The following is a 26,680-nucleotide window of genomic DNA, read 5'->3' as shown; positions in this document are numbered from 1 at the left end:
TATGTATATATATGTATAAGTATATGTATAAGTAAGTATATGAATATTCTACTTGACTCTAAATTTAGGTAGTTATTCGCCTACTTCAATAGGGTTTTAATTGCTTTTAATGAGAATCTGATATATTGTGTACTCTATGATATATTTAGAATGTAGTACGGAATATGTTAGTATTAGTATTTTTATGAAATATGATCTTATTGAATATGGGTACCGGTAACTCAAAGTCCAGCACGCTCGACTGTAGCTTTCTTACTTGCTTTAATTTAGATTTATTATTTCTTATATACATATTACTACAACTTTAGAGATTTTATTTATTAAATTGTTAAATAACTTAATTAGCTCTATTTTTACTTTAAGGTTAGCTGCACATAGTCGACATTTAATAAATAAATACAAGAAATGTTGTTCTGTATTTTAAGGAAATTAATATTAAAATAAAATTATCATCGATAAAAGGTAATTTTTTCACCCAAAAAGTAGAAGTCTTTGGCTGTGATAAACTCTACTCGTAAATTAAATAACTTTACACTTTTTAGTTGACTGGCATAATTAAGTAATATTATAAATAGTTTTGTAAATTGTGATACTCTTTTTTTATGTTTCAAAATTTAATTACACTTTTCCCTTAATTGGTATTATTTAGCAATATTTATGTACTTGCTTAAATTAAAATAAACGATTTTTGAATTTATAAATTGAACAACACTTTTTCTCCATTTGTATTATTTTGTGATATTTACTTTTTCTCTATTGTATTATTTTGTAATTTTACTTTTTACTTTTTCTCTTTTGGATTATTTTGTAATATTTACTTCGTAGAGCATTGAGAAGTCGTCTGCGATTTGCATCGCAGCTAAGTGTTTGCTGTAATACGTTAAGTGTAATGGCATTGACACCTTTTGGGGCACGTGCCGCGCTGTTGCACGGGGCACAGGACTCGACTCTACTCGACTGCTGGACTGTTAACTGGCAACCGTTTGGCCTGTTGATTTAGGTGCTATGACTTAGGTAGGGATGGAGGGGAGAAGAAAGTAGTGTGTGGGGAAGTGGTGCTGGTCAAGTGCAAGACAAACGGCCGCTGCATGTGGTGCGCCAATGACTTGATAAATGTACTCGCAACTGTGTGTGTGTGTATGTTATTGTGTGTGTGTGTGTGTGTGTGTGTGTGTGTGGCAATGACTGTAATGAGCCTGTAAGTGGCCCTAATCAGTGTCATAATAATAGAAATTAATCACTGACTGTGCTTTGGCGTCCAGCTGCCACCAGCCAACAGCGTCTCCTACTTCTCCCCCCTCACCAGCTCCTATTCGTTCTCCTCCATCCCTTCTGGCTGCAGTTCAAAGTTATAGTTGTGTAGCTCAAGGCTGTGTGTGTGGCTTCAAGTTCAGGTGGGTGTGCTTTTGTTTAGAGGGGGAGGTGGGAGGTGGGCAGCTCTCAAAACTATATGCGAACTGTATGTATGTGGGTTTTTGGATTCCTGCGGTTTCTGTGCAGCGTGCTGCGCATACTTTGTAAATGTTTTGTAATGATTTGATTTGAAATTCATTTGAATTATTGCTTGCTTCCGGCTTCCGGTGCCTTCGAAATACTTTCCTGTTTCAGTTAAGTTGAGCTAGCTAGCAAGCTAGAGAGAGAGAGAGAGAGAGAGAGAGAGAGAGGACCGACCACAACGCCATGGGCGGTCGCACAGTTGTATGCTATGTGGAAAGGCCACTCTGTGACTTGCAGCGCCGTCTTCATATGATGATGTACGAGCAACTTTCAAACGAATGCTTTCCCACTCTCTTTCTTTCTTCTTCTCTCTCTGTGTGTGTGCGTGTGTGTGTGTGGGAGTAGTCCCGGGAGTTTATTAAGTACTGCCAAGTATATGCAAGCAGCGACTGTGTCCAGAGCGTCGTCGACGTCGCTGCCTGTGCGGAACTTTGTTAATATGCAAGTGAATGGACATTTCCGGTAGCTAGGCGAACGTGCCCAGCACCAGCCACCAGCCACTAGGCACAAGGCACACCAGAAACAGAAACAGAAACAGAACCAGAACCAGGACCAAAAGCAGCGCCAGTCACAGACGCAACCAGAGTCCAGAGACCAGATAGAGAAAGAGAGAGAGATGTAGAGAGAGAGAGAGAGAGAGAGAGAGAGAGAGAGAAAGAGCGACTCACACCCTAGACAAAGTCAAGACCAGCAACCAGAAACTTGCCCAGCTGCAGGCCATAAGCTTTGGCCCACGGAAAACTCTCCCACACACACACACACACACACACACACACACACACACACACACACACACACACACACACACACACACACACACACACACACACACACACACACACACACACACACACACACACACACACACACACACACAGCACACACACCAACGCACACATAGATGTTCACAACGACGAATTGAATACCTTCTTTTGAACTATATTTGATGTATAAAAAAAGGTTAGTTATAATTCAAATTAACAATAGCTTACATTTTTCCAAGGCCTTCGACTTTTCTGATATTATTTTGTGTTTTATTCATTTACTATTTAGAATACGTTTTGATAATAACTGGCAACGAAATTTTAAAAGTGATTACGAACCGATTTTAATCTAAAGTTTCTCAAGAAAGATAAAATATATCATTTTATATATAATTTTGATTCTATAATATGAATAGATATATAATATGAATGACCGTATTAGCAAAAACAGATTACTCCTCCACTTTGGTCATTTTTGCTTAAGTAAATTAAATTAACAAAACAACAAATTAATAAAATATATAAAGATTTAAATTGTATATCAAAGAAAAAGTTAAAAAAAAACTCCTCTGTGTTAGAAAGACCAAAAATAAAATATAGATATATTTGCCATACACTTACTTTACATTTTTCTACTAACCACTGTTGTTAAGATCCCTATTTATTTATTTATTTAAAAGTTTTAGATATAATGTAAATGGACACTAACGGAAACTCTAAAGCACTGGCTGCAAAGGCCTTCGACTTAAATATTCCTATTATGTTTAATGTTTAAGTCAACTTTGATAAAGAAATTTTGTAACTCAATTATTACTGAATAATACAGTGAAATTACTGAATAATTAACATTTTCGTAAAGGGCAAAGTAATTTTCAAGTTTTAATAAATGTTTCAATACTATTTATAAATATTTATATATTTATATATATATTTATAATTGTATAGTTAACTTAGACTGCATTTTAAAATATTATTATTATATGCATATTTCAATTATTTTCATTATTATAATTTACCTACAAAGAAAACCCAGAAATTATTAATTCAACTATTAATATTGAATTGTTAAGTATACATTTTTTTTATTACTCTTTAGTGTAATTTTATAGATTAGTAAAAGATAAAATTCGTTAATTTGAATAAAACAAAATGTTTTCTTTATTCTAAGAAATTGTAGATCTTTTTAAGCCATTAAATTTGTTATTATTATGATGATTATAAAAGTTCTTGTGTGGCAAAAGAAAATAAATCAAAATCAAGTTCATTAGCTTAAAGACTTTTATTGAAATTCTTATTGAATTTGAATATAAATATTTCGAATGGAATTCATTCATTTGTTAAACTAATAATAAGATTGTTTAACAATATTTATATTTCATTAGGTTTAAATGTGTATTTATAATAAATTTAGAGAGCAATGGTTGTGTCGTTGTGAACCTGTGCTTTTCATTATTTCATACGTTTTTCCGACTTCGCTCATGTGTAATTTTCAATTAAAATGATTTGAGCAGACAACTTTGAACGCTGGCCCGCTCGAGGCTTTTAGCCACAGAAATACTTTTGGCAAAATCATAAATCATGCAGCAGTCAGGCAGTGAGGCAGTCAGTGAGGCAGTCAGTGAGGCAGTGAGGCAGCATCAAGGCCTGCTGCAGCAGCAAGTGCCCCGAAGGGGATGGTGAAGTGATGTGGTGGCCAAAGAAGGGAAAAGGGGGAGGGAAGTCAGTGGGTCAGCAGACATGAATCGCATTGGAAATCGACGTCAGAAATGCGTTGACAAATACGGAGTGGGAAACTGAGAACTGAGAAATGGGAAACTGGGACGAATGGCGAGAGGCGAGTCAAGTTTCGGCTTTACTTTTGAAATAGTTGCAAAGTGGAAAAGTTTGAGCCGCATGCCCCATCATCATCATCAGCATCAGCAGCAGTCTTTCGAACCCACAACTAATGGCAGTTAATGCTCGCATTTGGCATGCAGAATGCCAAAGCCAGAGACTCTCGACTTCAACTCCCGACTTCACATTCCTCAATTCCAATAGCACTTTTCGTATTTCGTATTTTGGATTTTGGATGCCAACTTCATCCACTCCACTGAGCTGTGTGGTCAGCGTGCGGTCAGCAAACCATAATTGTAGTTTAGTTTAATAAATGGACGCCTTTGTCATTTATCAGGCAAGCGCCGCACACGAAACATTTTCTGGGCCAAAAACATTTGCGAAATATGTATGTCCAATTGCCAAAAATGCCAAAAACTGCAAACATTTTGCGTTATTCGATCATTTTTTATCTGCATCTCGGTTTTGTTTTTGTTTTTTTTGCTATCATTTATTTATTTTTCATTTTAGGCTCTCGCATTTCAGTTTCAGTTGAAGTTTCGAGTTCGGTTCGGCTAACGTTGTTTTTAATTGCCGTGACGAGTTTGCTTTGGCTTTGGCTTTCGCTTTGTTGTTGTTGTTGTTGTTGTTGTTGTTGCCAGCTACCAGCTTTTTGGTCATTTCGGTCAGCGGCGGCTAACTGGCCATTATTATTAAAGCCACGTTTAATAGACTGTATTTCTAGCTCGATTCTCCAAATTTCACGAGCAGAACTTTAATATTAAAATTCTCTTTTACTTGAAACCATATTATTCAATTTTAGACATTGCGTGTTTAAGAAATTATTAATATTATTTCAAAAATACAATTTTTAATATTCATATAATATAATATTTTAACTAATATTGAAAATACATTGTTCCTTATTTTTACAAAATTGTATTTTCCACTTCGTTTCAAAAATATTGAAAAATACACTTTTGCTTCAATCTGTATTATTTACGAAATTATATATTTAAAAGTTATATATTTTTTTTTTTTGAGATTCATGTAAAATACTAGAAAATTTTACTGATGTCAAAACGGTATAAATATTATTTCAAATATAATATATTGTATTTCTTAAACTTCTTTCAAAAGTTTTAATTTGAGATGTAGAACTTTAACTTGAAACGCTTTTATTTGGAAATGAAATTTTTAATTGTTATGAATTTATATAAAATATTACGTCATTATTTATGTGGTATATTTTATGATTTGTGGTATATTTTGTAGTTTTGAATTTACATAGTTAAAAATGCGAGAAGGGTCTTTTTTGTTTTGGTTAACAATTTGGTGTATTTTGTGCTTTATGGTATATTATGAATGTACTAATAGATACAATACACCAAAAATTGGTTGTATTTTAGTTTAATAACACACTATTTTGCTGGTATTGAAAATGTGTAGCTAAACTTGCTAGAAGTTTTCTAACTGTTTTTTTAAACACTTGCCTTGTAACAATTTTCTCATTTATAAAATAATAATTGACTCTTTTGGATTCGCCAATAAGAGGGTATATTTGCAGTGTGTCAACCAAGATTATTATCAGCGACATGTTTCTTTTTTTTTTGTATGTCGCTGCTCTTTTTTTTTTTGTGGCCACTTGACGTTTGATTTACTTAGTCGCCGCTTGGCCGCTTCACAAGCCAATTGTAAGCCAATTTTCGGCTTTGCGGCCTCCGACTTCGATTCCGATTCCGATTCCGAGTCTGACTCTGACTGCGATTCCTATTCCAATTCCAATTCCTATTGCGATTCCGATTTCGATTCCAACTCAAATGCAGAGTGTGAATGTGAGTGCGAATGTGAATGCGAATGCGATTGCGATTGCTATTGCGACCTTGTCGTGAATGTTTGTTTGCTGTTTGCTGTTTTCTGCTTTTTTTTCGATTTTTGTTTTTTTTAGCACACTTGTCGACTTGACTTGACTCTCGACTTGAATCGAATTGTGGAGACATGTTGCTGTTGTTGTTGTTACAATTGTTGCTGTTTTCGCTATTGCTCTTGTTGTTACTGTTGTTGTTGATGCCACTATTTTGTTGTTGTTGTTGTTGTTGTTGTGTTTGTTGTTGACCCGCAGCGTCCATTCAGATTTTGCCTCTTTGGCTTGTTTGTTTTGTCGGTTTTTTGTGTTGTTTGTTAGCTGTGACTCTTTGGCTTGACACATTCTTGCTGATTGATTGATAAATGACTTTTAAAGTTAATTACTAAAATCAAGATATATGTACACAGAGTAGACACATGTACCCCACATTTATTTATACTCTTATGTGGAGCATTCACACACACGCATTCATTGAACGTCCCTGGCTTATATTCTCAATCTTTTACAATTAATTTAAATATTTTTGGAAAAAGTTTCACATTTGATTTTTAGCACTGCTTCAATTCAAGTTACTTTGGTTTATAAAATATTAATATATCATAACATATAGTATAGTACTGTATATTATAGTATTTTTTTCTTACTATAAATTGAATTCTACATTTCATATACATAAATCATCAATAAAATAACAAAACAGGTTTTTTACACTTACATTCTGAGCCTGTGAAATGTATTTTTAAATACTCGAATAAAAAAGTTGTTCCATTTTTATTTATAAATTCCCTTGAAATAATCTTAAAAGCTGAGTGTTTAATTTTAAATTTAAAATTTTTTATTTAAATGTAAGTGGCATAAATCTTATCTTATAAATTTAATTCCTAAATTTATAAGATTCTATTTGAACTTATTTCGGAAATTCGAAATTTCTAAATATCATACAAATAAAATAAAATATATACATATATTGCAGGTTTTCTTTGAGCTTTTCACATTAAAATTTCTTGATTAAAATAATATATTTGCTGTATGAAACTAATCAAATAATAACAATTTGAAAGCTAGACTCCAATTTTGGTATATACCATAACACTTATGAGTCCTGAAATTTTCATTGCGATCAGGTAGAAGTTACTATAGAAATTCTTCTGTAAGAGAAAAAACGCCTACTTACTACAGGTCTTTGAAGTTTTGGCTGAAAATCTGGTATATTTGTAATATATGGTATATTTGAAATGTGTCAATATATCCTTGCTGTATTTTAGTATTCTAGTGGTATATTATTTTGTATAATTTAAGAATAATACCGAACTAGTTTGTATTTCACTCTCGACTATAGCTTTTTTACTTATTTTTATTACAGCTTTTAACCAAGTTTTACATATTATATTTTCTTTGAAGTTTTGGCTGAGAATCTGGTATATTTTGTACTTTATGGTATATTTGAAATGTGTCAATATATCCTTGCTGTATTTTAGTATTCTAGTGGTATATTATTTTGTATAATTTAAGAATAATAACGAACTAGTTTGACTTTCACCCTCGACTATAGCTTTTTTACTTATTTTTATTACAGCTAAGTTTTACATATTATATTTTCCTTATTAAAATACGACAAAAATATGCAATACAAAGTTTAGCACAAAATGTTTAAATGCTTTTTTTTTGTAAAGTCCTTAATTGTGGGGATATCGAAGCCATTAGCTAAAATTGTAATAGATACTGATTCATCTCTGATGTAAAAGCGTTGAACTCTTTCACACCCCTTTCACAGTCGTCGAAAATACCTCACACCAGCTGTGTGAATAAGGTGAAATAGCAAAACAATGCACTGATAAGAAGAAATTAATTGATTGATGCTGTTGCCGATGCCTTACATAATTGCAACACATTGTCTAAGCATGGATGGGGAGGGGGAAATGAGTTGGATCCTGTGCCCGTGTCCCACATAACACCATGGCCTTGATGGATGATTGAATTTTGAGGCGTGCGCCAACTTCAAGTACAGTTAATTAGGCGCAATCAATGAACGAAGCGAGCAGCGGCAGAAAATAATTAAATCTAATTAATTTGCAGCTGTCAAAGTGAAAAAGAAACAACAACAAGAATAGCAACAACAAAATTAAATCGAATGAAATAGAGAGAGAGAGAGAATGAGAGAAAAAAAAACAACAACGAAAAACGAAAAAGAGCAGAAAAACTGAGATGAGATGAGTTGAGAAGCAATTGCTGCTTCTCTGTTTCTCTTCTGTTGTGAAAGGCTTGAGGGTTTCACATCCGTGCTAATTGGGGGGAGGAAGTTTGGCACCTCATCGATTTGTAGCCACGTCATGCAGGCATTTCACCAGCCAACCAGCCAACCAGTCAGTCAGTCTGTCATTCAGTCAGTCAGTCATTCAGTCAGTCAGTCATTCATTCAGCCTGCAGTCAGCCAAGTCAATTTGCCAATGCGCCCAAAAATTTGTGCGTTGTAATGATCAAGCATGTGGATGTGGTGGGGAGAGGGTGAAAGGGAGGTTGAAAGGTGGGAGAGGGGGAACTCCATACTAACCCTCCGGGTGGTAAGAGCGCCTGTCTAAGACGTGACGTAAATCAGCGTTTTAAGTGTTTTTTGAGCTGTCAACGGCAACGTGGCAACTTTGTTTGCTGCCACCTCCGTCTCCCTCTTCCTCTCCCTTTCCACACCCTCCACCATTTCCCTCTCCCGCCCTAAAAAAGAAAAGAAAAATGAAGCAGCAACAGCTACACAAATCAAGCTGCCAAATTTTGTGTTCAAATTCAAGTCGACAAGTCAATACCCTACTCGAGAACTTTTCACTATCAAACAAGCTAAAGAAATTGTTGAATTGCCAATTCTTAGTATTAGTGTTAGTATTTTAATATACTAAGAAATACAACTTTAGCAATAGCAACTTATTGAAATATCAATATTGTTATAAAATATTATATTATATTAAATAATTTTTTATTATCAAGCAAATTGTATAAGGAAAATGTTGATGGGAATTAAACGTCACTGTTTTATTATCATATTTAGTATTTTAATATACTAAGACTGCAACTCTAGTTTTTAATAGCACTTATTTTCCAATTGTGTAAGCGCCTTTCTACAGCAAAAATTAAACATTTTAATATTGTTATACAATTTTCCATCCCGATAATATACCAAGAATATCTAATAATAATTTAGTATTTTTCAGTCAACAAACAAAAACAAAAATAATTCAATTGTTACTCTATATTTATGTTGAAATTTCATATTACTTAAAATTATTGTTTTTTTTTTATACAAAATTTATATGTATAATATAAATAATGTTACACAATATGCATCTAAAAGAAGTGTATAATATATAAATTGGATTAGTTAATTAAAGTCAAAATTGTACATTACTGAAAAGTATTTTTACTTTTTTTTATACAAGATATATTTTATTACAAAATTTGTTAAATTGGGTTATGTATTAAAGTGTAAAATAAAATTTCATTTTTTTAAATAAATAAAGTTGAAAATTGTGACATTTTATTCTAAATTTATGCTTAGGTCGTCGCACCTTAGTTAAAAGTATATTATAATTTTTTTCAAACAAGATTTATTTACTAGGAATGTTATGATATATTATTTTATGATACTTTTTTATGGTATGGAACATTTGCGTAGCTCTTATTACCGAATTACTATTTGAAATTCGAAGCTTAAATTCAAAATTTCACTACTTCAAATTATTAAAGAAAACATTGAAATTACGTAAGTGAACGATTAAAGTGCAATTTGAAAGAAGAAAGAAGAACAGTCACACTTCAGTGTGTCCGACGACGCGTGTGTGGCAAATGTCATTAAAGAAGTTCTTAAGAATTTTGCCACAGAAACAAGGATGCTGTTGCGTTGCACGTACACTTTGATACCCTGTAAGTGAGCTAAAGAGTGCAAATGGTCTGGGCTAAAGTGTATGACAAGTGTGTGAAGTTCAGGAAGAGAAAGAGAAAGGGAGAGAGAGTGAGAGTGAGAGAGGCAGTTCAACATCTAAATCAAATTAATCCTGACTAGAGAGAGAGAAAGAGAGACTTTTGACTGCCTTTTGGCAGGCGTAGTGTATTTTTTTTGTTTGCTGTTGCTGTTGCTGTTGCTGCTGCTTGTTGTAGGTTTGTCTTGGCCTGGCCTGACCTAGCTTGCCTCAAGTGGCAACTTGTTAAATTTACGCAAGGCTCGAGTACTGCACACGCATACACAATTAGGCAGAGGCAGTCAGCACAGCAGAAGGGGCAGACAAGCAAGAGAGAAAAAGAGAGAGAGAGAGAGAGAGTGAGAGTGAGAGAGAGGTCTGAAGTTGGCTCAGTTACGTAAACAGCAAATCAAAAAACCATTTGACGCACTTTCATCATCAACAAAAGAAGCCTGGAAGGGGACAGTGGTGGAAGGGGGGTGGGGCAAGCGGCACCTGCTGCTGACACATTGAAACTGCCAATAAGTCTACGCCCACCTATTCACCGCCCACAAAAACACACACACACGCACACCTGCAGACTCAGACTCAGACTCACTCGAGACTGCATAGGCGCCTCCTAACAACATAACAAATTGCAGCGCAGCCTCGACAAAAAAGCTGCCTCGTCATTTGGATCCAGCTCTCCAGACAATGCGAAACAGGCAACATACACACACACACACACACATAGCTTTCTTCTGCAGTTTCACTTACAGCTTTAATGAACATTTAAGCCTGGCCCAAATATCTTTGCTTATCAGACGGCAACAGCTGGCTCAACAGTGTGACCAGAGTGTTGCAAAAGTCACAAGCAACAAGGGGAAACTTACTTTATAGAAGGTTCACATATTTAGCAATATTACATAAGTCAACAAAATAAATTTATTAATAAGCTAGTTATTAAATAGAAAATAGTGTGACCAGAGTTCAATAAGCAACAAAGAGACACTTTCTTTATAGAGGGTTGACATATTTAAATGTAATAATATTACATAAGTCGATAAATAAATATAAAATAGTGTGACCAGACTGCTGCAATAGTCACAAACAACAAAGGGAAAGTTTCTTAATAGGGAATCTGACGAAAGTGCTCCAATAAAGGGAATCTTTCTTTATAGATAGACACTTTCTAAAAAGAAGATAGTGTGACCAGACTGCTGCAATAGTCACGAACAACAAGGGGAAATTTACTTTATAGAAACAATACAAATTTATAGACTAGTTATTAAATAGAAAATAGTGTGACCAGAGTTCAATAAGCAACAAAGAGAAACTTTCTTTATAGAGGGTTGACATATTTAAGTGTAATAATATTACATAAGTCAATAAATAAATAGGAAATAGTGTGACCAGACTGCTGCAATAGTCACAAACAACAAGGGGAAACTTACTTTATAGAAAGTTGACATATTAAGCAATATTACATAAGTCAACAATACAAATTTATAGACTAGTTATGAAATAGAAAATAGTGTGACCAGAGTTAAGCAACAAAGATAAACTTTCTTTATAGAGGGTTTACATATTTAAGTGTAATAGTATTACATAAGTCAATAAATAAATATAAATTAGTGTGACCAGACTGCTACAATAGTCACGAACAACAAAGGGAAAGTTTCTTAATAGGGAATCTGTCCAGAGTACTGCAAGGAACACTTTCTTTATAGAGGGCTAACAAACATATTTAAGTGCAACAACAACATATAACATAAGACAACCTAACAAATTTATAAATAATCTAGTCAATACAATAAAATATAAATAGAAAATATACAAAAAAATTAATAGAAACAAAAAATTACAATATTTAATTATATTTATTAGTCTAATAGGAGAAACTTTCTTAATGGGGAATGTGATCAGAGTATTGCAATAGTCACAAGCAACCAGGGGAAATATTTTTTGGAGACATATTTAAGTGCAACATTACAACAATGGTCTGCAATATAATATAAATATAAAAATATATTAGATAGATTATTTTTTTTGTAGACTTAAGTAATATTTTTACTCTAAAATTTGTAAATCCCCATATAAAGAAAGTTTCCCTTTGATGCTAGTGACTGTTGCGGCCAAAAAAATAGAAGATAGAAAAACTACTTAATAACATAAAATTACAATAATTTAATATTATTAAATTATACCAAAAAAAAAAATAGTTATGTTGCATCTAAGCCTAATTATTATTTTAATTATTTCTAAACTTAACGAAATTACATAATCTTTAATTTGTTTTTATTAAATGCTTATAGAAGTGCTGTAGATCAACCCCAAAAATTCAAATTTTGATGCCAATTAAAACAAAACCTATAAGATTATAACATATCAATTTAGTTCAATTAATGAAAAGAAAGACTTTCAATAATTGATTTATTATTTTAATTATTATTATTGAATTGCTAATTATTTTATAAAGCGCATAATAATGAACAACTTGGTTGAAAGAAACTAAGGATTCCAAGCAAAACTCCCTTTGCAAAAAATATATTTCATTTTACAAAATAGTTTACGACTATATCCGCTTAATGACAATATGTATGTCTGCCTCCTATTTCCTTTCAGCAATCCCTTAAGCCGATAGTCGTGCGATAGTTTAGCGATATGTCCTCGCCTGTCACGTTTTGGACCAATCACTTATCAGTCCAGAGAATAACTCCTTGTTGACTTCGTTGGTTGCAAAATCTATGTTTTGGTCCAAGCAATGCTTCTTCTTCCCCTCTTCACCTTGTCCCTCTCACTCTAACTTCACGTCTCACTCTCTTTTGGGTCAAGTGCTGCCTTCAAAGCTGTTGTTGTTGTTGTTGTTGTTGTTGTTGTTGTTGTTGCTGCTGCTGCTGCTGACGTAGCAACGTTTTCGTTTTTATTCATTTTTTGAGTAGGAATGAAATATCAAGCAATATGTTTATACACACACACACACACACACACACACAGATATGTGTGTGAGTGTGCACATGTGTTGTTGCTGTTTTGGCAGCAGCTTTCCCTTTGCCTAAATCTTTCAGCTAGTGCTCTTTGCTCCCGGCTTGGCCTTTTTGCATATCATCATCATCCAAGTAAAGTTTGCTTTTGCTTTTTTCGCCACCCCCCCTTCTCCCCTTCTCACATCATTCTTCCCCCATCCCGTTATTCCTCTGCAGTTGCTGTTGTTGTTGTTTGTTCTCTTGTATTTTTGGTGTTCAAAAGCCCACACATCACTTTTACACATTCTCCTCTCCCCACTCTCTTCGCAATCGGGCTCACTTACTTACACCCCCCTCTGACCAATATGCCATGTCTTTGTATGCCAAGCCCCCCTCTTGCTCTTCTTCCCGTTATACCCCTTATCATACTTTGGTCTATGCTCGTGTCTCCTTCTCCTCCATCCTCCCCTCTCCCCACACCGCTCTCCGCTCGTACATCAACTTGAAGTTCTTGTGTTTGGGTTAAGTGAAAAGTGATTGAGCAGATTTTTGTTGCGAATCTTTGGTTTCATCTCTCCCTCTCTCCCTCTCTCTCTCTCTTGTTCTCCCTCTCCCTCCTCAATAGTTACCCGCATGTTGTTCACTTCTTTTGGCTGCTGCTGCTGCTGTTGTTGTCGTCTCTGTTTCTGTTTCTTTTGCTGTGCTGGAAGCCACTTTTGATGAAGGTAGCCAAGTGTTTTACTGTGTTAATTGTTGTCTTTGCTTCGCTTGTTTCATCTGCCAGGCAAAAACCAGAGGCAAAAGATCTGATAAAGCTGCATTGCAAATAGTACCCAACAAAAAACCCAAAACGTTGCAAAGCAGAAAGCAGATGAAACAAAAGATATACATACATACATGAAAATACCAACAATTTTTTGGCAATGTTGAGTAATTGTGATGATGCTTCCGATTGCCGCTTCCATGTAAAATGGATTCGTTTCCGGCATTCTTTCGGGCAAAACATCTTCAAGTGCCTGATTGATGTCTTCAAAAACTTAACAAGTTAACATTTGCCTAAGCTTAAGCATTCAACTCATTCATCAAGTCAATCAGGGCAAACAATCAGTGATGTAGTATTGTTATAGAAACTCATCAATCAGCAGCAGCATTTCATTTAACATATTTGTTGAATTTTCATGTCAATCATTATATCAATCAAAGATCTTTGGCAATTTATTAAGTGACTCAGTGAATACAAACTATTACAAATGTATATCTGCAGCTCTTATAAATATTCAGTCAATCAACTGATCAATCATTTGCATAATCTTTTTTAATCTAATCGTCTACAAGTAAATATCTTGAAAACCCTTTTAAGTAAGTAAGTAAATCATGAAAACAATCCCAAAACGTTATTATAGAAACTCAGTCAATCAAATCGCTACAACTTTTAAAAAAAGTGCTTCAATCATGTCTAAAATCAGTGATTACAATCATTATTTTTATATTTATTTAAGACTATTACAATTTACAGCACCAATTATACCAAATCTTCAGTCAATACTACATCAATCATTTGCAAAATCTCTACTAATCAAATCCAACGAATGATTTGAAATAGTTTTTGCTCTGTTTTCTTAAGCAAGTCAGTCATGATAAGCAATTAGCATTAAAGAATTATATGAATTATTCAATAAGCTTCAGATAGCAAGCATTTGATTTAGTTGTTGAACTCAATCATTTAATTTCATGCAAGTCAATCAAGTGAAAAATTATCAATTGCATTATACATATTAAATTGATTCATCATCTTTCTTCAATATGAAGCAAATATCGATAAATTTTCATATCAATCATGTCAGCAAACATAATACATACGAATCTGTTATCTATGAAATGTCATAAAAATTAAATGTAACTTAGTTACTCAATCAAGTCCACAATCGGTGAATAAAAACCTTATTTCTGCATTCATTGAATACTCAGCAGTAATTTGGAAAGACTTTAATCAATCAACCACTCAATCATTTGAAATTGACAGTATCTAAAATGTGTTATTTTAGTAGTGCAATCATTATCATAAAAGACATTATTTTCGAATGCAAGAAATTCTGAATACGAATAACTTTTCTCAATAAACAATTCAATCAAATTCTCAGTAATTGCTCAATCAACTTCTCAATCATTCGATTTGGACGCTTTATGCGTTATTCCAGTAGAACAATCATTATCAGAAAACACATTATAGTATACTCACTAAATACTAAGCAGTAAAAGGAAAAAACTTCACTCAATCAACCACTCAATCAATCATTTAATTTTGCGTCATTTTAGTAGTACAATTATTATCAGAAGAAAACATTATTTTAGTTTTCAACAACTTCTGAGCAGTAATTGTGAATAACTTTACTCAATCAACTACTTAATTAAATTCTCAGTAATTGCTAAAAACTTTATTCAATCAACTACTCAATCATTGGCGAAATTACAATAGATTTTGACATGATCTATTATACGTAATTTTAGTAGAGAATCGATTTTGAGCGTCTTTCAAATTACTAAAAAATAATCGCAAGCCAGCTCAAGCTTGATTGATACAATCAATCTATGCTTTTGTATGGCAAACGGATAATTAATGCTAAGATTGCACACCATATCAGCTGATTGCAATTACCGGGCATAAAACACAAATGAATTAATTGCAATGTTATTTGAGCATAGAATATACACGACAGCTATACATACATCATTATCAGACGTTGAGAGAACCAATTGAGTTTTATCGCTTATCGATTGCAGCAGTTAGTTTCATCAACGGTTACGCAATTGCCAACTGGCCTGGCCTCATTGTCGTCGCATAAAGTATGCTGCATGTTGCTTGTTGCATGTTGCATGCCGTATGCCGATTGTCGTTGGAATTGAGGCATAAATCAAAAGCGGAAATTGACAAACACAACAACAACGGCGACGGCGACGGCGACGGCGACGATGCATTTGTATGCAACACGCTGATAAGATGACTTCATTAGCAGCTGCTGCCAAGTTCTGATTGTTTTGTTGGGCATCGAGAACTGAGAACTAGGCTCTCAGATCGGAGGCCAAATCCAATCAAATCAGCAGCAGCAGCAGCAGCAAAAAGAAAATGCCCATCAAGCCGAGGCTACAATTAGTCCGCATGCTAATGAAAGGCACTGAAAGCAGCCACATTCACTAGCTGTCTCTGTCGCTCACTCACTCTCTCTCTCTTTCTCTCTCTATCTTTAGCTGTTCGTGTGTGCAGTTCATTAGATACGTTACGAAGGATGCGACCATCAACTCATAAATGTAACCTACGTCGCTACCTCACTCTGTCTCTTTCTCTGTCTCTCTCTCCCTCTCTCTCTCTTTCTCTGTCTCTCTCTTAGCTTGACCCGCAGCTAATTAAGTTTCACTTCATCTAAAGCTGAAGCTGAAACATAACATATAACTATACTACTATACTGGGGAACTGCTTAATGTCTACAGCTTTATTGGTTGTATATTTATTTATTTCTTAATTTCGTGCACCCATATTTATCTTCGTTGCTCTCTCTCTCTCTTCGTTGTGGTATATCATTGTCGTTTGTCGTTTTCTTGTGATAATAAAGATTTATGCGAGATGAAGAGCAAGGGTAAAACACACTACCTAAACAGAAGCTGTCGGAGATTGTTGCCCAGTTTATCGAACCGATTCAAGACGAATGCATTTTTAATTAGCGGTTGTATTGACTCAGGGAATTTCGTAGAAAACTTCTTGCAACTTAATTTCCGCTTTCTCGAAAATGCATTTCAGCAGTCTGCAAATTACAGAGTGAAAACAACTCTGAAAAAAAAAACAATCAAGACTTTTAAGTAGCATGAAGAAGGACAACAGCAACAAGTAAGAATGTTACAGTCGAGTGTGCTCGACTGTGAGATACCCGCTCCTCATTTTTAATAAAGGCAAAATGTTGCGGTATCATTTTCAAAATATACCGAAAATACTAAAAAAATACTAAAAATATACCAAATGGTATGTTTGGTACTATATCGATATAGTACACCATTCAAAATATACCATAAACGGCACAATGTGCCAGATTGTCGGCCAAAGCAACTCAGACCCCTAGTAAGTAGGCGTTTTTGCCCATACAAAAGTATTTCTTTAATAACTTCGACAATTTTGATCTGATCGCAAATTTTCATGAATCGTAACTACTACAGTAATTATTGTATATACCAAAATTCATAGCTCTAGCTTTAAAATTACACTTGTTATTCGATTTTTTTGATTTGCGGGGGCGGAAGTGGGCGTGGCAAAAATTTGAAACAAACTTTATCTGCGTGCAAACATAAAAAATGCTGTCGAAAAAAATTATAGCTCTATCTCTTATAGTCTCTGAGATCTGGGTGTTCATACGGACGGACGGACAGACGGACAGATGGACAGACGGACATTAGCTAGATCGTCTCGGCTGTTGACGCTGATCAAGAATATATATATATACTTTATAGGGTCGGAGATGCCGCCTTCTACCTGTTACATACATTTCCAGCCGGCACAAAGTTATAATACCCTTCTACCCTTCTGGGTAGCGGGTATAAACAATCAAGACTTTTAAGTAGCATGAAGAAGGACAACAGCAAAAACACAAATCTAATCAGCATCTGCTTCTTTAAAATCCAGATCCTTTTTGCCACAAGCTGACTGCAACTGTTGTGCTGTAAATTATGACACACGTGCTGCACACAAAGAAGAAGACAAAGAAGAGAGACAGTGTGAGAGTGAGAATGAGAATGAGAGGCAAATAGCGGGTGTTGTTGCATGCCTCATAAAACATTGCCTACAGCACTTCCACATAATTCACAGGCGCTCCACTCTGTCATTGTTGTTGTTGTTGCAGCATTTCTGTGTCTCACATCTTTTTATGGACTCTTTACCAAAAAAAATACAAGAAAAAACGCAATTGAAATGGGTAACAACAAAGAAGTAGGAATATTATCAGACAGAGAGAAAATTCAAATTCGAGGCAGCAAGACTTAGATCCAATTTATGACGATCAATTGTTACTAATAAATGATTTGCTGACATCAACGATATTTTGAATAACTTATGAAAATTGTATTTCATTAGCCAATAATATTTATTGGAATTACTGCGATCTTACAAATCTCCTTTTAACAACTTTGATAAATCTTTCATTTATTCATAGTTATGTAAATAAAACAAGTATTCAATTTTAGACTTAAAATATATGAAATATATAATACAAAAAAATGGAAAAAGAAAACATTATTAGCTTGAAAATTGCATATACTTTGAAGCTTCAATGAATATTAATTTCTATGTGCTACAATTAAAAAAGATATTTAACCATTTCAAGATCGAATCAAATTTCGGAGCTTTATGAACTTGTTGGGGTTGTAAATATATATAACACTTATACTATATGATAGTTTGAGACTACTAAAATGGTGAACAGTGGACTAAACTGAAGAACATATTAAAAAGGACAAACTCAAAAATCGAACAATACATTTACAATCGTATTTTTTAAACATCTTTGATCCTAAAAAAACGAAGTTAAAAATGAGAAATGCCTTATCTATTAAATATAATATTATTGCTGCTTAAACACATAAACAATTTTGGAATTTTTAACAAACTTAGCTTAATAATACAACAACTGAAATAAATATTGAACTTTAAACAAAAAAGAAGGCTACAATCAAGTGTGCTCGACTGTGAAATACCCGAAGAGCATTTTAAATAAATGCAAAAAAACGATGCGGTATTATTCCTAAATTATACCAAAAAAATAAAAAATTAAATGAAAATTAATAAAAATTTTAGAATTCATTAAAATTATAGTTATTATTGTAAGTAGCATCGAAACATTAAAATTTCCTTTGTTTTTCGATTTATTTTTAATTTACAGAGGCAGAAGCTAGCGTGAAAAAAATTTAAAATAAACTTGATCTGCGTGGCTAATATAACAAATAATACAGATTATGATTAATTCTGAGTTTAGTTTAAGGATTGAGGAAATTGAAAAATATGAAAATATGTACATAAAGGCTTTTTGTATATGTTAACTATTTAGATAAATAATAAGTTTATTACTGGAGTTTGCACAAATTTGCTAGCACATTATTTAAGCAGAATTACAAAATTATTATCTCCATGAAGATGCTGTGGTTTATTGCTTTAATCATTGACATTAACAGCAAAACGTTGTAATAAATATTGTGTACAACAAATGATTACAACTAACTAATTAGTTAGAAGCAAATTGCGAGCTGAAATTCGCATTGACCTTAAAAGTCAGAAGAGGAATAATGGGAATGTTCTGTAAAGGAAATTAAGTAAATGATGTGATGAGAAATTTAAGAAAATTGTATGTTAACATGAAAGTTAAATAGTTTTTCATAATTATTATGTTGTATTTATCGATTTAAAGATTTTTCATGTTATTCGATTATAATAAAAGAATATTAGTCTTCTCTCTGGCTCATCTGATTGCAATAAGGAATTGAATTTGTAAATTCAATAAAATAATAATAATAATAACAATTATACAATTAGAATATTTTGAATTATAAATCTTAAATTTAGAGCGTATATTTTTAGTTTATATGCAGAGTACTTTTTCATTGTGGAGCTTAGTGAAACATTGGAGGTCATATTAAATCGGAATTTCTATTGGGAATTCGAGCAAATGTTCATGTTGTTGTTATTCTTATTGCTGTTGTTGCTGTTGTTGTTGTTGTTGCTGTTGCACTGCAGCACTGCAGTAGGCCGTAAATTTATGTTGCATTAATTTATTGCATTGTTGTTTTTTATGTTTTGCCCCAACGAGGTCGCAACGAGAACAAATTCAAAGCGAAACCGAAACTGAAACCGAAACCGAAGTCGAAGCCCAAAACGAAAGAGACAACAAGTGTTAGAAAGAGAGAGTCTGGAAAAACGGCAACTGTAAAATGCTTTTGGGTGAAATATTGAAATCAACTTGAGAGATGTGACTTCGTGGGGGGAGGGGAGGGAAGGGGAAGTCTCTTCAAGGTTCTCTTGTTGCACATTAAGTTGTCTAGCTGCTCTGCTGTTGTGGCAGCTGCTTTGGTGTTGCCTCCGTCGCCGCCGCTTATCTGCATGCGGTGCAATTATTTCAGCTTGTCACACGTCTGCAAAACTACGCTGAGCGGAGGGAGGGAGGGCGGTAGGGAGGGGGGAGTTAGGAGAACGCGCTTTTGCCTTTTGCTGAACTTTACAAATTGAAATTAATTACTTTGTGCCATTGTCCAGCCGCCCGCTGGCTGGCTTTGTGGTAAGAGCGGTGGGGAGGGGGGCGTGGTTTGCCTTTGGCAGCCGCAACAACTGTAAGTTCCCCTCTCTCCCTCTCCCTCTCTCTGTTCTTTCAAACAGCCTTTCCTCTCTCTCTCTCTCTCTCTGTTTCTCTCTCTTTACCACAACTGCATCCATTTGCAGTTTATTTGTTTGTTTGCTTGCTGCACATTGCTTCCCACTTTGCCTCTTCCCCGCTTCTACCCCCACCACACCACACCGCTCATTGCGTTCGCTGTGTGTTCCGCAAGCATTTGTCATATTTACTCCTCCCCCCCAAGCCGCTATCAGACGCTAGATGGCGCCACCCTCAACTCGCAACTCGCAACTCGAGTGCGCACCCAAAGTGCGCTCCATTTAGTTTTGTGTTTCTTGTCCTGACATCAGTTTTGTTGACCGGGCACCCGTCCCCCTCTCCCACCTTTTCGCTCTCCCCTCTCGCTGGCCCAGTTTTAGCAAACCTCTTCTTGTTATAGTACACTTTGTTGTTGTTGTTGCTGTTGATTTCGTTGCGCAAGTTTTGCAAATTTTGCCAATTTTTGGGCACTAAGCAACACGCCCCCATTGCCACCTCAACTTCAGCCTCCCCCCCTCCACCCTTCCCTCTGTCGTTGTCACTGGTTACAAGGCAGCATTTGCTGCTTAGTTTTTTTCTCTTTCTCTTTTTCTTTTCTTTATTTTTTTTTGCTAAATACAATAGAAATTGCTGGACCTCAACATCAGTTCCTCCCCCTCCCCACTGCCCACTCTCCTTTAGCTATCTGGCCACTCTGCTGTCAGTTTTCTTTTTATTGGTATTTGTTAGTTTGCCGTATTCTGTTGCAAAGTTCTTTGTCATGTTTGCCGTTTGCCATGTTGCGCATACGCCGCGTGCGCCAAGCTTTTGCCTTTTGCTTTTGCTTTTTACTTTACTCTCTCCTCGTTTCATGTTGCCTGTCGCTTGTCGCCTGTCGACTGTCGACTGCCGACTGTCCGTCGTTTGTCGTTTTGTTTGGCTCGGCAAAAGGCAACATGTTTTCATTAGCCATGGCTTAATAGACTTTGACAATAAAGCCGCACAGAATCCACTTCAAAATAGAATGTTTTTCACATCAAAATCGTCGTTGTAATATGCCCGGCTTAACCAAAAAGCAAAAACCGATGCACATTCTTTTTTATTTATTGTATTTTTTTGTTCTTTGCTGTGATCAACTCGCTGCAGAAAATTGTTGATTGAATTCCGCATAAGTCATGGGGAATTTATAAAAATCGTTATACGAGTATGTATACAATAAATGGGAATTAAGACTTAATGAAATACAAACCAGGCTTATTAATAATGAAATTGAATGCAAATATTGAAAATCTAAAAAAATAAAAGGTAAACAAAATAACATTTAAAACGTTTATCAGAAAAGACTCAAAAAAGTAAAGATTGTGATAATAAATTATTACATTTATTGCAAATATAAACAATAACATTTTAAACTTTTTTTTAAAAAAATACTCAAAGAAGTAATGATCGTGATTATAAATTATTAAATTTAATAGAAATATTAACAAAAACATTTAAAATTCTTCTAAACGAAAAGAAATAAATAGAATTATTATATTATAAGAATTAAATAATTAATTATTCAAAATAAAAATTAAAGTTAAGTATTATAATATTAAAAAAAAAATAAAAAGATAAAGATAAAATTCATATTCAAAAATCTTTAAGCAATCAGTAATTAAAGAATGTTGAAGTTCTCTAAACAAAATTACAAATCAAAGTTGATTAAGTTAATTCATTAAAAATTGATCAATTAAAATCGAACTTAAAATTATTTAAAACGAAGTGAAAATAATTTTTATTGATTGTTGTATAAATCAAGTAATAATAATCATTTATTTTATTAGAAATAAAACTTAAAGTTCACTTGTATAATATTAAAACCGCAAACAAAATGTAAGCCTGAGTTCATTAAAAATTAAAAAATTTAAAATTTAAGTTGAAATTTTTAAGACAAATAAACGAAAAAATAATAAACAAAAATAATTATATTAAATGAAATTTCAGTTGATTTTTATAACCAAAAAATAAAAATTATATTTAAGATGAATTTTATAACATAAATGAACAAACAAAAAATAATTGAAATTATTTTGAACTAAAATTACTATTGTGAAAAACAAATATTAAAATTGAAAATATAAATTGATTGTTATAACAAAAATATGAATATCAAATGAGAGATAATAAAAGCCTATAACTACATAATTTAATTGTTTATTATATTAAATCTCGCCTGGAATACAACAATTTATTTTAGTCCAGGAATCTTCGACTCGGTATAATTATAATTTAATAGATTTCTATTAACAATTCTTTTACAAGAAAAATAAGGAAATTAAACTAGTAACATATATGTATATATTATTTTTATTATTAAAATTTAATTCAATTTATTTAATATTTAAATAAAAGTTTATTATGTTTATAAGTTCCCTATAAAAAATATAATATTGTATTTTTTTTTTGGATATTTGCTTATGTAGAAGTCATAATTACAATTTGCGGTACCTGAAATTTTCTATAAACTTTGAAGTGCAAAGTTTGGCATCAATTGGTGAAAAATATGAAAATATGCAAAACTCTGAGATGATCTCTTGTGTATTGCAGTAGTTTTATACCAAAGAATTTTGTTGTTTTAATGCAGCAAATGCATAAAGCAAAAGAAATATAGTTGTGTTTTTTTCGGTGACGTATTTGCACGTGAAATATGAAGTGGATATTTGTGAAAAGCATGTCGGAAAAGTGTCCAAGTTGTTGAGCACAAACCAAAAAAAAAAAAAAGAAGAGAACTAGTTGCTAGCAAGAGCTGGCAGTCACTTGGAAAATGAAAATGCCAATTCCAATGGCAGTCGAACAGAGTGAGAGAGAAGGGTGATGGTGGAGTGGAGAGGGGGATGGGGGGTGGTATACAAAAGTAATCAGTTGTAGTGGTAGAATCCATCATGAGTGAATTTGATGGGCGCCCAAAATGCGTAGCTTTAAAAATATTGAAAAGAGACGCAAGAGCAAGGCAATAGAGAAAGAGAGAGAGAGAGAGAGCGAGAGAGAGAGAAAGAGAAAGAGATAGATAGAGAGAGTGTGTGTCTGGCTTCAATTTCGTTCCGAGAGGACGCACATAAATTGCTGTTGTTGCTGTTGCCGGTTCTTGAAGCTAAACATAAGTTATGTGTGCGAACTGCACACTCGACACACACACACCCACACACACACACACTCGACGCTGGCGACACTCATGAATATGAATATGCACAGCCTCCAAGTTTCAGGGACGTTGCCGTAAAGTTGGAAGTTGGCTAAAAACAACTGTTGCATGTTTGCCAGCTAAAATATCACGCTTAATTGCAGCATATTTCTCAGCTCTTCTCTCTCTCTCTCTCTCTCTCTCTCTCTCTCTGTTGCACACATTTGTCAGCGGCGCTTTACAACACTGTTTTCTAGTGCCTGTCACTGCCGCTGTCCGTTAGGCAGTCAACCAACTGCTGTCGATTGATACAATTCGTTGGTTGGCAAACAATTTAAATATCTGCAAGCTGCTTTCTTTGTCAGTTGACTCGGTTATACCCTGTAGTCCACAATGGAAAGGGTTGATATGCTGGTCACAGTAAATAAAGTATTTAATTTGCATTCACTTTTGAACAGTTTGGAAATAAAAGGTACTGAACATTTTTCGCTTTTATGGGCAAGAATATAATTTATTTTGTAAAGCGTAAGAATCACTTGAAAATGTTATTAGCTTAGATCTATTTTATTCTAGCCCAAAAAATTGTATATTCAATTAATTTTTACTTATTACAGTACAAGCTTAGAAATTATGTCAAAATTCTCTTAAAGCTGAAAAAAATAAAAATAAAGTCTTTTAAATGTATATATGTTTTCTGACATACAGATCAAGACTAAAAATACTTCAAGAGTAACTAAATTACATTATTTTGGAGATCTCCACTAATGAGAAACAAGAAAAAACTATAATTATGTTATAATAAACTTAGATAAATTATTATTGCTTCACATTATTTGGTTACATTTTTTCTTGAACTAAATAAAGTTAATATAATAACTTTATTTTACATTAATCATTTTCTTTCTTTCTTAATAAGAATTTCGCGTAGAAACAATTTCCAAACATTGATTTTCAAAGCAAATAATGATTAAAAAATGTATTGCTAATTTTTTTTATTTTTGCTAAACCTTTAGAGAACGAATTAAATTTCGGTACTTCATAAAATTGATAAGGTTGTGTTAAAAATGAAATATATGAAAATATTTTATAATTCAACTTTTATACGAAAATTCAAAATGCAGACAATAGAATATATCACTAAACTAATTAAAAAATATGTAAGTATAAAAAGAAAAAAATAAATTAATACTCCCAAATAGTTAAAAACATAAAGACCCTAAAAATCAAAGAATTTTACACAAATTTTATAAAATTTCAAATTTGAGAGCGTTTTCTATAGATGTTTACTTTACCAATTTATTTCGATAAATATTTAATAAACATATCGTTGAATTATTGTAATTTCATAACTTGATATTAATATAAGATTTATTGAAAGCTTATAATAAAAGTGTTTCCTCTATCTTTATTTAACAATTAAAACATTGATTTACAGAGTATCTCTTAGGCCATCAAACTTGCCTGCGGCTTTCTTGATTGTTGTTGTTGTTGTTGTTGTTTGTTAGCTGGTAGTCAAATGGTTTGCAGGCACGTTTGATTGGCGTTGATTTGCCAACAGCTGATTAACAGTGGCCTAAACGCTTGCGTAACTGCAAAAGTTCCCAATCGAGGAGATCGGGAACGAAGTCGAGAGTCTCGAGAGTCTCGAGAGTCGACTGCTGGCCTCATCACATGGCATCAAAGCAGCAACAGCAACTCTTGTGGCAAATTATAGAGCTGTATCTAAATTTGCGAAATGCTCTTACAGCTGCCGCAGCGACAAAGACAAAGACAGAGAGAGTGAGAGTGAGACAGAAAGATTGAGAAGTTAACGTTAAAAGTCGCTTGGCGCTTGCGCAAACGTCTTAAATTGCAGGTGGGCAAATGCAAATTGAAATCATTATTAATTATAGCGGCAGTCGAGAGGCAGTTTCAGTTAGTAGTTGAGCTGAGAGCTCGACGCTTCCGTCCTAGACCCCAATAAGCACCTTCAGCTCCACCTGCCCCACCCCCCTCGAACCCCTTTCAGGGGTCGCTTGACAGCGAGTCAACTCCAATCAGATTATCGCCAGATTCCGAAAAACCAAAAAAACAAAAAAACAAAAAAAATGAGACAACAACAAAGGCCAGTTAGAGAATAAGAAAACAAATGACGGCGAGTTCGCTATTTTCCTGCCCTGGGAACTGAAGTATTTGCAATTTGAAAGCGACTTAACTAACTATTTTTTTTTTGTGTTTTTTGGGAGCTCTTAACTCCATTGTACAACAATGCGCTAGCTGGGAGAAAATTGCGTCAGTCTGTCCAAGGTCTTTGTAGAACATTGAGGAACTTCTTTTGGCCAGCCAGACAAACTGGGCTAATTACAGTTGCGATAATATCGCACAACGCCAAAGTGTCAACTTGTAGAACTTCGCGCAGAGTGATGTTAAATAATGATACTTGCTCAGCAGATAGAAATTGTATTCCAATAAACAATTGTAGTATAGCATTATGTTGTGCTGGAAAAATATTTTGTATTCACTTGGTAAATTAAAAATAAATGAAATATAAAATAAAATTGAATTGAATTTCAATGTTTCAAAGGCTTTATAACAGCTCAGATCATATGGCTTGCAGTTTGCATCTTAGAACAAAATTCTAGTTTACAAAAATAATAAATAATTTATAAAAACATTAATAAAATATGTGCTCGACTGTTAAATAGCTGCTAGCCATTTGCAATATAAGTAAAATAGTGCAGTTTTATTTGTAAAATATACCAAATTAATATACCAAAATACTAATGCACTAAATGCAATATTTGTTCTGGCGAAATATTATTACATGTTTGTACACAAAGTATGTTTTAGATTGTCAACTAAAGAAACTAAGTCTAAGTTGCAAAAATAATAAATAAATGAAATAAATAAATCAATATAAAATAAATAAAAAATTGTGGTATTATTCTTTTTTTTTTTTTCTTAAAAATTTGTATGTTTTATTATTTAACAAGTGTTCTGCTACCTTATTGGCAGCTTGACAAGTTATACCTTAACAAATAAAAAAATACTAACAATAAATCATATTATGTGAAAATTCTTACAATACTATGTATTATATATTAATATACTATATAAACATATATATTAAGTTGGTATTATTCTTAGAATATAAAAAATTACTGCAAAATGCTAAAATATACCAAATGTTATATTTGGTTTCTCGAAATACTACATTAAAAATATTCAATGTGTTTACTAGATAGTCCAACCAAAGATTGTCAGTAAAAATACACCAAGTATTTTATTTGGTATATCAAAATACTATTACATTTTAAATATACTATAGAATAC

At 33.5% G+C, this 26,680-nt stretch overlaps 1 protein-coding gene across 1 annotated transcript in view; it reads left to right on the top strand.

Annotated features, from left to right (window-relative positions):
• The window catches only part of LOC133847504 (irregular chiasm C-roughest protein), a 260,979-nt gene that overhangs the window by 44,081 nt on the left and 190,218 nt on the right, over positions 1-26,680 (top strand). The window lies entirely within an intron of this gene.

This window comes from Drosophila sulfurigaster, chromosome X (genome assembly GCF_023558435.1).
Source record: "Drosophila sulfurigaster albostrigata strain 15112-1811.04 chromosome X, ASM2355843v2, whole genome shotgun sequence".
NCBI lineage: Eukaryota > Metazoa > Arthropoda > Insecta > Diptera > Drosophilidae > Drosophila > Drosophila sulfurigaster.
The sequence above is the reverse complement of the archived record's forward strand: the minus strand, read 5'-3'. Positions and strand labels throughout refer to the sequence as shown.